The sequence below is a fragment of the Macrobrachium nipponense genome, chromosome 26 (genome assembly GCF_015104395.2).
Source record: "Macrobrachium nipponense isolate FS-2020 chromosome 26, ASM1510439v2, whole genome shotgun sequence".
NCBI lineage: Eukaryota > Metazoa > Arthropoda > Malacostraca > Decapoda > Palaemonidae > Macrobrachium > Macrobrachium nipponense.
In genome coordinates, this window is record NC_087215.1 from 63054999 (window position 1) to 63070392 (window position 15394).

The 15394-nt window shown below is 36.7% G+C and overlaps 1 long non-coding RNA gene across 1 annotated transcript in view; it reads left to right on the forward strand.

The window, feature by feature from the left end:
* Nucleotides 1-11014, forward strand: part of LOC135200336 (uncharacterized) — a 157265-nt gene extending 146251 nt beyond the window's left edge. Inside the window, exons 2-3 of the long non-coding RNA XR_010311264.1 lie at nt 9478-10320; nt 10884-11014. This is a non-coding gene — a long non-coding RNA (uncharacterized LOC135200336). The remainder of the gene's footprint in view (nt 1-9477; nt 10321-10883) is intronic.
* Nucleotides 11015-15394: the final 4380 nt, after the last annotated feature.

Consider the following 15394-nt stretch of genomic DNA (forward strand, 5'->3'; position numbering starts at 1 on the left):
ATGAAAGGGAGAATAGTAAGGCTGTTAGTTGCAATACTGAGGAGAGAGAGAGAGAGAGAGAGAGAGAGAGAGAGAGAGAGAGAGAGAGAGAGACCAGAGGGAGGAAAAAAAATAGACATTTCATTTCAGGTTTTTCCAAAGCGACAACATTTCCAATTATGAGAGAAATTGGTGTCACCGCCCAGGAAGAGGCTGTAATTAAATAGCCAGGAGAGATTGGGTTTTAGTTATTCCCCCCCACCCCTCTCCTTTATCATGCCCCAAACCCGCCCCCTCAATTTGAACTGCGGGCAAGAAGATACATAACTGAGAGAGTCGAGGCTGCAAGATAACTTCTGAGGGAGGGTGGTACTATGACTTTCCCACTGGGGTTTGGAACAATTGGCGCAACTTAAACTACTCTCCGAAGCTGATAGGGAGGAGAAGAGAAGCGAATGTGTACCGTTGGAGTGTGCGGTCTCGTCTCACACACGGATGAAACGGAAGAGTTCCGACGGAGTCTTGATTGCTGTAGCCTTAGCTAGGACGGGTATTGTTGTTTGATATCTATAAGTTAGGGTTCGGGAGAAGCAATTTAAGAACAATAATATATTTCTTAGGACAGTGTACATGTAATTCTGCCACGATCCTGAGTCTCGTCATACTAACTATAGCTAAACCGCCTAGAATTTTTTGTACTTATATATTGGTAATGATAATAACAGGTAGTTTCATATGTATTCCAACATTCCTCTTTATTTCTGTATGAATATGATATATATATATATATATTATATATATATATATATATATATATATATATATATATAACTATATATATACATATATTTATTTATTTATATATTAATTATATATATATATATATATATATATATGTGTGTGTGTGTGTGTAATTTAAATATATAAATATACATACATACACACATACATACATATATATATATATATATATATATATATATATATATATATATATATATATATATATATATATATATATTGTGAATGTTTTAATCACCATAAAAAACATGATAGAATGTTCTGTCAGCGACAATTCCAAAAGTGTAACAAGATACATAACTAAGGAAACCAAATGAGAACATCTTCTGGACACCCAATTTTTTTCCCCGTGTGCAAAACTGGTAATTTCCTTTTTCCCCGTGTAAAAAAACCGGTAATTTCTTTTTTACTCGTGTTCAAAACCGATCATTTCTGTTTTCCCCCGTGTACAAAACCGACAATTTCTTATTTCCCCGTGTCCAAAACCGATCATTTCTTATTTCCCCGTGTACAAAACCGATCATTTCTTATTTCCCCGTGTACAAAACCGATAATTTCTCTTGTCCCCGTGTGCAAAACCGATAATTTCTTTTATTCCCGTGTGCAAAATCGAGAATTTCTTTTATTCCCGTGTGCAAAACCGATAATTTCTTTTATTCCCGTGTGCAAAACCGATAATTTCTTTTATTCCCGTGTGCAAAACCGATAATTTCTTTTATTCCCGTGTGCAAAACCGACAATTTCTCTCTTCCCCGTGTACAAAACCGATAATTTCTTCTATTCCCGTGTGCAAAACCAATAATTTCTCTTTTCCCAGTGTGCATAACCGATAATTTCTTTTATTCACGTGTACAAAACCGATAATTTCTCTTTTCCCGTGTACAAAACAGATAATTTCTTTTCTCCCCATGTACAAAACCGGTCATTTGTTTTTTCCCCGTATGGAAAACCGATAATTTCTTTTATTCCCGTGTGCAAAACTGATCATTTCTTTTTCCCCGTATGGAAAACCAATAATTTCTTTTATTCCCGTGTAGAAAACCGATCATTTCTTTTTTCCCTGTGTGCAAAACCGATCATTTCTTTTTTCCCGTGTGCAAAACCGATAATTTTTTTCCCTGTGTGTTAAACCGATAATTTTTCTCCCGTGTGCAAAACCGATCATTTCTCTTATTCCCGTGTGCAAAACCGATAATGTCTTTTTTCCCCGTGTACAAACCCGAAAATTTCTTTTATTCCCGTGCACAAAACCGAAAATTTCTTTTATTCCCGTGTGCAAAACCGATAATTTCTTTTATTCCCGTGGGCAAAACCGATAATTTCTCTTATTCCCGTGTGCAAAACCGATAATGTCTTTTTCCCCGTGTACAAAACCGAAAATTTCTTTTATTCCCGTGTACAAAACCGAAAATTTCTTTTATTCCCGTGTGCAAAACCGAAAATTTCTTTTATTCCCGTGTGCAAAACCGATAATTTCCCGACGCAGTGCAGCTCACCATAACATAAAGAGAGGGCATACGTAAAGACAAAATTAAAGAAACTACAAGAATCTTTCTCTGGAGGGGGAAGAAAAAAAATTTTTTTTTTTTTTTTGGTTGGGTGGCCGGGGGGGGAGCATTCCTTACGCCCTGTTGTCTCTTGTGTCTTGGGTTTCCTCCGCAAAGCGTTCTGGTTTCTGTCAACACTCCGACGAAGGTCCCAGATATATATGGCTGTGTCTCCCGCGTAACCCGAGTCTTCGCATCATATCGAGTCAACATGGCACTTCTGGAATGTAAGTGCCTAGGCTGCCCGGGGCTGTTGACAACAAGGGACTCGCTTCTATAATAAGAAAATGCGATTTGGCACAATATCAGAATTGAGTGAGAAAGAATGATTCGATTTGGGACTAAATTCGTTGTTGAGGTATATAGACAAATCATGGTTTTGGAACTGCTAAGGAAAGTATATATATATATATATAGATAATATATATATATATATATATATATATATATATATATATACATGCATACACACACACACACACACATATATATATATATATATATATATATATATATATATAATATATATATATATATATTCGCACACTGGAGCTTCTGTCCATGATAGAACAACGAATTGAGAAGCAGTAATAACAATTAGACACACAGGCAGATAAGGACACAGTAAAAATAAAGAGAGAGAGAGAGAGAGAGAGAGAGAGAGAGGAGAGAGGAGAGAGAATATGCGAAATTAAGCGTTTAATTCCTTGCCAGATTAAGGTAAATCTTAATCAGCGTTTCGGACTGTAATATAGGGTTTTGAATTGAGCCTCTCTCTCTCTCTCTCTCTCTCTTTATTTTTTAAATAGATGAGTCAATTAAAATGACTCATTTATTATGGTGGAACTACGCGACTCCCACGTATACCCTTCCATATAATTGCAGCAAATTAGAATTGGGTAAAAAATATTTGCCCTCCGATTTTGAACCTTTATTATAACTGTATTATATTCATTTTGATTTTATTATTATCTTTTATTTTTATTTTTGTTTTTAATTTTAATTAAATTGTGTTTTTTTAATTTTTTTTTTTATTTTTTTTTTTTTCATTTTACCTTTTAATAATTTTTTAATTTTTTTCTTTTTATTTTATTTTTATTGATATTATTCTTAGTTTTATGTTTTACTACTATTTTATTTGTCATTATTATTTTTATTTTATTTTTATATTTATTATTGTTATTAGGATTTTTTCTTTATTCTTATTATATCTACTTTATTATTTTTATTGTTTTTATTGTCATTTTTATTATTCATGTTTTCCTTATTATTATTTCATCATTTCAGTTTTTGTTAATTTTATTTTCATTCTAAATATTTTTATTTTTATTTTTCATTGTTATTAGTTCCATTTTTATTAATTTTATTTTTTTTATTATTTTTATTTACAAAATTATTACTATTATTTCTTTATTTTTGTTTTATTATTATTATTTTAATTTTTATCATTAATGATAATACTTTGTTATTCTTATTTTTTTTTATTTTCATATCTGTTATTTATCTTTTGAAATTTTATTATTATTTTACTAATTGTATTTATGTTTTTATATTTTTTATTCTTATTATTAATTTTCTTATTCTTATTTTTATCATTTTTATATTTTTATCTATTAATTTCATATTTATTTTTATAATCATTATTTTATTTGTATTTCACTTCTATTATTTCTATTTGTATTTTCTTATTTTAATTTTTATTATTTTTTTCGTTATTTGTATCTTTATTCTGGAAGTAAACCATCTTTTAAACAAGTTAATTTAAAAGTAATTGCTGCCTCAGCTGCAGTAATTTTATGTAGGTCTATTTTTATAATTGTTGCTTAAATTAGTGAGCAACGCACCGAAGGCTGTCATGTCTAAAATAAGTAATTATGAAAGTCAATTTTAATTTTATTCAAAAGATGCCAGAGGCTGTAGTTAAACATTCGTCGTATACCCCGTAGAGGTTTTCACGGGTAAATTTTTAGTCAAAGTCTTGATTCTGACTATTCCTTGGTAAGTGTCGCAACATTTCGTCTGGAACTTCAGTCATTCTTTTATGCCGCGGTAGGTGATGGACTGAAGCAGGAGAGTAAGTCCATCTTCTTCTGTACTGGCGGTGCATGAGAAGCTCGATGCCATCTTGTCCGCCTTCTCAAAGTTCGATCGTCTCACATTGAACCCTACTGAAGACAACTAACGCAGTCCACCAACTGCCCATCCAAGGGGACTTCAGCCTTGGTTACCTGTGCCTTAACGTGAAAAGCCACTAGGAAGGCAACCCTCTCCGCCTAATTATTAGCCATATGGCTGCCCCGACTTACGCCCTGGCCAAGCGCCTCAATCAAATTTTGACTCCCTACATCCCGAGCCGCTATGGCCTGAGTTCATTGGTGGAGGTCCTTGAAGAAATTCGCGACTCCCCTAGGCACTGGCATCATAGCGTCCATCGACATATGATCCCTCTTCACAAACGTGCCCGTCGATCACACTATCGACATTATCTTGGATCTCGCCTACCGGGACCCGTCACAGCACCACACAATATCCCAGAAGTCTCTTTGTGTACTTTGCTGGACATCTGTACAGATGTTCGGTCAGAAAGATGGCGAACGTAATATACCAATACATATGCACCGCCCGAGGATGTCCTGGGAAGCACATTAGAATGACTACAATAAGTCTTGCGAAGAGAATCTCCTGTCACGCCCAAGAAGGGACCATCAATAATTCACGCCCTCACCGAGACACAATCTCCCGCGACGGCATTAGCCGCAACACTAGGATAATAGGGAGAGCACCCGACCCTCGCCGCCTGAGCCTTCTGGAGGCGTTACTCATCCAGGGGTAAATCAGTGTATATATTTATATTCTAATTTTTGCAAATAAACTATATCATAGTCTCTCTCTCTCTCTCTCTCTCTCTCTCTCTCTCTCTCTCGTAGCGTGCTTTCGTCTGGAGCTCCCAGACATCCTCCAAGCTAGGAAGCTGAGGGTGGACTGGATCTGGTGTGACAGAAACTAAGATTAAGCCAGCCTTATGCTGGCACGGGCTCTTTTCTTTTCAGAAGCCCGTAACTGTTAATTTAACAACTGTATCTGTGAACACAACATTCGGCTCAATTTAACCGCTGGGCCGGAAATGAAAAAACATTAGTGGGAGAAAAAGTGTCGAGTCCCAGTAAGTAGGAGGACGTGGGAATGAAGGGGTGAAATTTAAAGTTAGAGGAATAGGATGTAAATTTTTTTTTTTTAAATACAGGGATCCTTGCTGCCTACTATGGACCGATCGTGAAGGTGCCAGTAGAAGGGGGCTGCAAGGGAGGGGGGCGTGGTTGGGGCTGGGGGCGCAGGAGAGGGAAAGCAGACGAGTGATGATAATGAGTAGAGAGTGATGAGATTCTTGCTTATACTGTTGATGGCTGTCTGCCATCAAGGACTAACTGATATAGTAGTCCTTAAGTGAGATCATGAAAGGAGCGTTGTGAGTATGAGGGAAAGGTGATTTAGGCAGTCTTCTGCTGGAGGCAGCAAGTCTGTTTACCTGGGTGGTGGGTAAGAACAGTGAATAGCTGAAAGTGTTTCAGTGTTTTCAATTATGTGTAGTATCACCATTTTGGTGTTGGTCAAAGGGACCTCTGTGAAATTCTGCCTTTTTAAAGTGATTTGTTTTCCGCTGCTATGGTGAGCGAAGGCAGCAGATATTAAGCTGGTGAGTGTATGTACATTTTCAGCGTGTCATTGATTCTTTATAGCAAGTAACTCGTACTGTGAATCGTAGTATCACCTTCTTGATTTATGGAATCTTCAGGTGCTTTTTGGATGGCAATTAATTCAGTTTGTAGAGTGGACGCATAGTTGGATAGTCTCAAACCACTTTTAAGGGAAGTGGAGACTGCTACTTCAGCTGCTGCTGGTGCGCCTCTGTCAACCGAGCCGTCTGTGTAGTAGATATTGGGAACATTTGTGTTATTTATGGCTATATGTGCCGCTTGTCTGAGTTGACTAGGGAGTTTATTTCTTGGTTGCAGCTTCCTTTTGCATATTTGTTCTTCTCAGTATTGTGAGAAGATTTCCCATATGGTTTTTGGGAGGGTTTATTTCTTCATGGAAGTTGAGAATTCTTGCTATTTTACTTGGAAGGGAAGAGTTTCTACCAATTTCAAGGGTTTTGAAAATTATCAGAGCGTTTCTTTGATCACTTCTGGACTGGAGAGAGAGACGGTTAGTTTCTTCTCTAAGTAGACGGAGTCTTGTCGACGTAGGGGCGCCAGCAATGATCCTCATCGCGTTATTTTGAATGATTTGAGGAGGTGACATCTTTGTGAGTGGAGGTGCAGCATAGTCAATTAGTGCACGAGTTTGAATGCAAAACATTCTGAGATGACTTTTGCACTTTGTCGAAGTGAGGTGATTCATTTCTTCGCAGTTATTAGACATTGGGCTTTCTGTTTCAGGTGCTGTATTTCTTTAGCAGGGGACATTTTGTGATTTATATTGACTCCCAGGTATATGAAGTCGCTTACCCATTCAATGGATTCACCCTTCATGTAGAGATTGTTGGGTGTTCACGGATACTTGATGGCTTTTGTTTTGTCTGTGTTGATTTTCAATCCAAGTCTTTGCACTTTTCTTCAGCCATGGTTTTTTTTGCAGTTGAATATCTCCAGGGTTTTGGGGAAACACCAGGCAGTCATCATCTGCATAAATGAGTATTTTTACTCCTTTGGTAGCTTCAATGTAGCAAGATTTTCCATGAGGACATTAAAAAGAAAGGGACTAAGAATTCCTCCTTGGGTTGTTTCGATTTCTTGTTCAACAATTTCTGAATACGTTCCTTGAAACAAAGCTCTAGCTAATTGATTTTGTGTTTACCTTTGTGCCCATGCCAAAAGGTTGCCTTTAATAATTTTTTTATTTTACAAGAGAGGAGAGTATGACATTGGAATTCGCAAACTTATAGGCTTTTTCTTATTCAAGGAAAACTACTAAGGCTTTCTTATCGTTGATTGTAGAAAAGACATCTGTTATGCATTTTTGAGGGCCAATGTTCTTCGTGTATGCACGGATGCGGGGATGCAAAGGCCCTGCCTTCCAGAGTAGTCTATTGAGAACCATTCTTTCTGATACTTTCTCAGTGCAGCTAATAAGGGCAATGGGTCTGTGGGCCCCAGGTCGGTCCGGTTTGGGAATTGGGTTCGTGTCCTGCTGGTTCCATCTTCTCGTTCTGGGTCTTTCAACATAAGTTTCGTTGACCAGGGTGGGATACACCGTTTGTGCAGCTTCGCTCATATTCTTGAGTATGCTGTTTGTTATATAGTCAGATCCAGGTGGAGTGTCCTTTGCTTTCTGAAGTGCAAGGTTTCGTTCCTCCTTGGTGAAGGGAGTGTCTGTTTGATCATGAGCGTTGCAAGCATCAACAATTGTCTTGCTTATAAGGGGCTCTAGAACTCTTAGGCATCTCTGGGTTTCGAGGGACAGGTTGACAGATTTGGTCCTCTCAGCCTCACTTTGTGGGTCAGAGTGAGGATTGTTGCTGCCGTGGTTCTTCCTACCAGAGACTTTGTTGAACGAATTCCACATCTTGTCTTCGGCTAAAATCACAATTATAAAGTACTACATTTTGAGATACCAGAGAGAGAAATGAAGAATGTGACCTCTTACTTATGAGGCCAAAAGCAGTATTAGGTAACCTGATAAATGCCTTTCGTAAATAGCCGACTGACTGAAAATAAATGATACCTCCTTCAAAGAAGTGAAATTGTAATGTTATGCCACATTTCATTATGATGGCTAACTAAGATATAACTAGAAAATGAAGAGGCAGGAAAATTCTGATGTAGTTGAAAATTTACATTAATACTTGTAGGAAATTAATCCATTTGATTGCATTTTACAAATAAAAAAATAAACATGTACCAGTGTCTTTGACAACATTCCCTAAGGTATTTTACGCATTGCATAGATTTGAGTACTTTTCATCTTCCGAGAATTAGTTTAGGATCAAGTGTTTCACTCCATAAAGAAAAAGTAATTGTTCGGGATAATAAACTCCCTGATTCACATGTCTTATTATCCCCCTTTATCACTTCTGATGAAATCTATTACCACCAAATGGACTGCATGTCATTAAGGAGTTACAGTCACAGGATTTTGGAGATAAATCGATGAAGGAAATTTTGTCAGAATCTTCTACATTTTCAGTCATTTCAATTTTAACATTCATGAAGAAACTGTAATTTAATAGATAAAATCTAAAAATTAGTAATGAAAATAATGAAAATACAGAAGCCCGTAGGGCATGTAATGAATAAAAAAGATTTGAGTGTTGCTTAACTTACTTCGAACTTTTTTTTTGGTATATATGTAAACCTGAGAAAATCTATTTAATGTGTGCACGTGCATGTATTCCAGTGTAAAAGCATAAGCCTTGTACAGTTTTTATCATTTAAATTTTATTTTCATTCACTCATCTCCATGCGAATGCCCTATTTGGTCCCAGTTCTTGACCTATGGCCTAGACCTGGTATTTCTTCCTAATCCTTCGGGCCAGCCCTGTGAGAACTGATAGTCAGCTCATTGGTCTGGTTAAACTATTCTTAATAACAATAATAATCTAAGATCTCCCGTACAGCTATGTATGTTACTTGAGTGTTTTCGGTCCGCTGCTCCTCTATCACTTATTTAACACCATTCCTTTAAACTACCTCTCCAATATTTCTAAAAGGGTCACAAAGTTTTAAGTGTCTTCCTCTTTTGCCAAATATGTGTTACTACTGGTACATAGCTACACACTTTCCATACATCGCATTGAAGGTCTATAGCTCAACAACTACCTCCCCTTGTTTGAAAAAATAAAAAATAACAAGTGCTGAACATTTCTGGATTAAAGTCGCCTCGATAGTCAGTCACCTTCTCCCCCACCCACCTCTATCAGTGTCCAATGTTTCCTATGGTATTGACTTTATAACAGAACAAGTAAATCCATGTGCCTTGTGTAAGAATATATGGCATTGTTGTCCAGTAGTATTTCCTTTAACACAAGACAAGTGAATCTTTCTATCTTGATTGAAAATTCGTATCCTTTTTGGAATCAACAAAATATGTACGAAACTTACTTGTGTAATGTGCTAGACGCAACTAACTTTTTTTCTCTTCTCTATTGCAGGTGTGAATTCTACGTATGTACGTCTTTAAGAGTATCTTCGACATGGGAGCTTGGAAATGTAATTGTATCAAGCTTTTTTCTTGTGAAGAGAACTCACTCTTTCGCGCTCGCGTGCTGCAGGTCCTTGTAATCAGAACTGTCTAATTGATTATAGGGGATTCGAATGAAGTGAGTACTTTACAGTAAAGTTCCCAATACTCAGAAAAACCCCTCGTGCTCGTTCATTGGCGCGCTTCCACGAATGGACACAGTTCAGATATTTGAATGTTTTCTAATAATCGGCTCTCTGTAGCAAAGATTTAAGGATTCCAACCTTGCAAACGCCTGATAACGATAAAGAGGAACAATAGACAGCTATCTAATCTGTAAGTGAACGATTCAAATAAAATCATAAAAAGCTTGATAACGATAACGAGGAACAAAAAACTGCTATCTAATGTGCAAGTGAACGATTCTGAATAAAATTATAAAATGCTCGATAACGATAACGAGGAACAAAAAACTGCTATCTAATGTGCAAGTGAACGTTTCTAAATAAAATCATTAGAAGCTTGATAACGATAACGAGGAACAAAAAACTGTTATCTAATGTGCAAGTAAACGATTCTAAATAAAAGCATAAGAAGCTTGATAACGATAAAGAGGAACAAAAGACTACTATCTAATGTGCAAGTGAACGATTCTAAATAAAATCATAAAAACTTGAAAACTACCCACCCACATTACGATTCGTCGGAAAATACCACTGTGACATTTAGAAGAGCATCAGTTCCCTTCACGGCGGCAGGGCGATCAACGTAGTTCTTTCCATTCAGATTCCATAGGAGGAGAACCTTCATAATGGTGAGTGCATATATTTCTTTATTATTGCTTCACTTTTTGTCATTTTCTCACGAGTGTTATATGCGAGTCTATTGCAGGGCGTTGCCCATTTCATGGATATGTATGTAATCAATGCTGCATAGTTCCTATTTAATGCAAAATTACTAATATATATATATATATATATATATATATATATATATATATATATATATATGAATTACTGGTATTAAGCTTCAATAAGGTTTAGATTCTAGTTTGTTTCCTCTATACGGCACTACAATATTTCTGTGACGTACAGTCTCCGTCTTCAAGTACGGCGCACCGGTACCTGGAAGCTTTTAGTGCTATAATGTAGATAAAACAATTTGGAACCTAAACTATTCCGTCTTATTTTAAGCCATCATATATATATATATATATATATATATATATATATATATATATATATATATAGTATATATATATATATAATATCTGATACCATAGTCCCACAGGATCTTTGCTTGGTCGTTTTCTATCACTCCTTCAGGCTGGTGTTCGTACCACTTATTACTGCAAGGTAACTGGTGTTTCTTCCACAGGCTCCAGTGAAGGAGGGCTTTTGCTGCTGGATCACGCCTCTTTTTGTACTGGTTCTGTGCAAGTGCCGGACATTCGCTTGCTATGTGGTTTATGGTCTCCTTTTTCATATTACACTTCCTGCATATGGGTGAAATGTTATTCCCATCTGTCGTTCTTTGGGCATATCTGGTTTTTTGGGCCTTGTCTTGTGCCGCAGTTAGCATTCCTTATTATTATTATTATTATTATTATTATTATTATTATTATTATTAAACTTTAGAACTCTTTCCCAGCCTCTGTTTTCCTCCAAGGTTTTCCCAGCACCCACACCCCCAACCCTCCCCTTTTCTTAATTGTTTTATTCTCGCCAGTGGAGGGTATCGGTTGGCCCTTCCCGTCCGACTCCACACGTTAAAAAATAATTATGCTCATATTAATAATATGGGCAATGTAAACTATAAACTTAATATTAATAAGATTAATGACCAAACAAAATGAAACCAAAAAGTAATAATGATTTGATGAAAGTTTAAGCAGATTAAAAAAAAGATAACATAGTGGTTATAAAGCAGTAAAAATCAAAGCAAAAATAAACGATAATAACATGGCAGTACAATAATTATCATCGTACATATTAAGCGTCCCTCTTTCTTCAGTTTTCCTCATCGGACAGAAGAGACACGAAACCAAAGATTAATAATAAAACTAATAATGAATAATAAAGTAAAATAATGCGAAAATAAGGGGGGGAAATAAAGCAACACAAAATAAACAGATTTAGCAACTAACCTGCATTGCAGGAGAAACAGGAAACCAAAGATTAGTAATAAGATAACGTAGTAAGATAATAATAAATAATAATAAATAAACGCCACGCGGGAGGCTACATCTGTTATTATTTCAGAGCGAAATGAAATAATAACAGATGATAAGTAAATGAAAAAAAAGTGAAAATGCGAAGATAAGGGAGGGTAATAAAATAACCCAAGAATAAATAGATTGAGCAAGCAACCCACCATGCAGGAGACCACCGTCCTTGGAGCAAGGCAAAGCACAAACACATTCACCTTCGTTTCTTTCGACTCTCTTCACTTCGCATCAGGGCGAATCGAATTCCCTTGTTCACACAAAAGGATTCTCGTTCTTATTTCCACGAATAGAAGGCGCTCCATTACGTCCCGCGTCTCTTGAATGATACGTTTTTCGTATCATTATTTGTTATTTCCTTCTTTGCGTCGCGTCTCTCTATAGTTATCTCGGGGAGGTCGTTTTTACTGATTGATTTCTGTTGCGTGTATTCATATTTGTGATGCTGTTGCAATTTTTTCATGTTTTTTTTTCTATGCCAAAATTATATTTTTATTACAAAATCGTATCTATAATGACTGCTGTAACTCAGACAATTTTATTTCATTATGAGTTGTATTGGCAATTTGTTCGTTATATCAGATGTACTCTTTTATTACAAAATCTCAGTTCGTAAATAATGTCTGAATATGTTTGTCTTATCATTATTTTTATTTGCTTGTTTGCGTCACATCTCTCTGTAGCTCTCCTGGCGAGGTCTGTCTTACAGACTGGTTAATGTTGTATTTGTTCAACTGTTGCTGTTTATATTAGAAATCCCAGATCCCTTTTTTCATAAATATCAAATCAATTCGTAAATTTTCATCTATAACAGCTTTTTTTCATTCATATAATTTTTATTATGAATTATATTTGCAGATTGTTCGTCATATCAAGTTTACCTTTTTATTACGAAATCTCAATTCGTAAATTATGTTTTTCGTATGTCGATGGCAATCTTATCTATAACAATTATGTAATTCAGGTCCTTTTTTGTATTAAGAATTATAATATTTTCAAATTCTGTGTCTTTAGTTGGCATTGGCCAACGACACAATTGTAATGTCATTTCTGCATAACAAATCAGCATATAAACTTACCTAAACTGAATTCATATTTTCATTTGATTTACAAAAGAAAAATCACAGAAACGACCAAGTTATATCTACAGTACACAGATATTTTTTTTTTTAGTGGACATTTGTGGGGTGTGGGATGCACTAGTATTGTATCAGTTAGTGGTATTTTCATTTCGACTTCAGAGGCTTCGCTCAATAAGGATGGTTTGTATTTTTCCTGAATATATTGTTCGTGAAGCGAGAGGACTAGAATTTCTCTTTATTTCGGTCCTTTTTATATATAGAAAAAAAGACTGGCCGTTAAAGTGGATAGAATGGCCATGATGTGCATTTTTAATAGCTAATGGTCCCTGTCGAGTGATGTTGCAATTTTCATTAGTCTTTGGCTGTTCTTACAAGACAGAGGTCCTACCCCTACCACGGTCTGACACCCATCTTTTATCCGTTGTGCCTACGTTAGGGGGGGGGGGGGGGGGGGGGGGGGTTAGTGCCGTCACCGTACCTCACGTGGTGTACTGTAGGTGTAAGCTGAGGTTCTTTGCAGCGCCCCCTCGGCCCCTAGCTGCAGCCCTTTTCATTCCTTTTACTATGCCTCCTTTCATGTTCTCTTTCCTCCATCTTACTTTCCACACTCTCCTTACAGTTGCTTCAACATTATTTTCGTAGATCGCAGCGTTTGGCCTTTGACCTAAATTTTCATATTCCAATTCCGACTCCAATAAACGTGACACTGTTGAGGACATCACTGTCGAAGTACACAGAGAACTTTCAATTCTGAAGCTCATGGGAATATTGTCAGTGCTCTCTGCAACACGTAGAGAAACAAGAAATCTACAACACTAGACTGGGAGCCAACTGCTGGTGATCCTCTCATTTTTTGACAAAGAACAGAGAAGATGTAAGTCAAAAGTCCCAGTGACCATTGCGGCGTTCCTCGGGTCCAGTTCATCATTGAATTAGAACCATCTTCATCGTGTCTTGAAACCTGTAGATAGCCATTGCTTCAACAAAACGATGATAGGGAGGAGGGGTAAATTACAACAGTTGCAAGCGTTGGATTCGTCAAACATTTAAGAAATATAGACATGACGAGGCTTCCAAAAAGAGCACCATGAATGTGACATCAAAGATTCGGTTAGTATGAGGAAAGTGGCAACCGTTAGATAACCCTTAGACAAGCTTATCAGACTCGGTCTTGACACAATTAAAAACAAACAAACAATATTAATCTTTATTCATCATAATTAAAGTACAAAACGACAATGGCAGCTCATCATTCAGCGACTGTAAAAAAAGTATTCACGAAAAAAATGGGAAAAACAAGATCTCTCGTTCTTCTTCTTCTTCTCTGACAAGTGCCTGGAATTTTGCATGCGAGCGAAGCTTAATCTGCATCGTCAATAGATTCCGGGTCTCTGCTGTCTTTAGACTTGGGGGTCCTGATTCGATTCCACAATCCATTGCTCTAATGAAGCGTTTGTTGGGTGCCTCTGTTTTGTGAATCTCAAGGCTTGTAGCTATCATGGGCTTCGTAATGGGCGGCTATATTTGGATGCCCTCGAGAGAAACTAGGTCTATAGAGAGAGGTGCTCAGCATTTACTCTCTCTCTCTCTCTCTCTCTCTCTCTCTCTCTGTTCTTTATTGTCATCCCTTCTTAATAATCCCCGTTTAATTGACTTCAATATTTTGTTCAAGTTCCTACTAACGCTCATGATTCCATTTTTCTCTTCTTTTTATTATCTGCAAATAATTTTGAACACGTTGCTCTCTCTCTCTCTCTCTCTCTCTCTCTCTCTCTCTCTCTCTCTCTCTCTCTTAGTTCTTTATTATCACCCTTTTCTTCTAATTCCCGTTTAATTGATACCAATATTTCTTTTAAGTCTCTACTCGTAGATATTCTTAATTTCCTAGCAAAGAACGAGCGTTCAGTATTCCGTTCATCTTCCTTTTATAACTGCGAATAGTCTCTCTCTCTCTCTCTCTCTCTCTCTCTCTCTCTCAGTACTTGATTATCACTCCGTCCTTCTAATTTTCAGATCTCTACTTACAGTTATTCTCATTTCCACAAACACGGCCAGTATTCTGGTCTGTCTCTGTCATGCTTCGTTCCATTCTCTCTCTCTCTCTCTCTCTCTCTTTCTCTCAGTTCTTGATTATCACTCCGTCCTTCTAATTTTCAGATCTCTACTTGCAATTATTCTTATTTCCATAAAAAAAGAAAACACGGCCAGTATTCTGGTCTGTCTCTGTCATGCTTCGTTCCATTCTCTCTCTCTCTCTCTCTCTCTCTCTCTCTCTCTCTCTCATCCTGGATATCTGCCACCTGCCACATTAACCTTCCAGAGGAACGAGCATCTGTCACATTTTATCCAGCTGCTTCGTTTCTCTCCATCCGTTAAATGCAAATAAAGCCTTCATTTTCATTTGTTTCTGAAAGTTGACTTTTTTTTCTCTCTTGCGGAAGAACTTTTTCCAAAGAAACTTTAGGAAAGAGTTTTTTTTTTTTTCGAACGGAAAGTCGGATTGTATTCTGTAGAGTAACGGAAATTTTTTTAGCTTTTTATATTTCATTTGTTTATATAACTGGTTTAAAGACTTTCAGCTT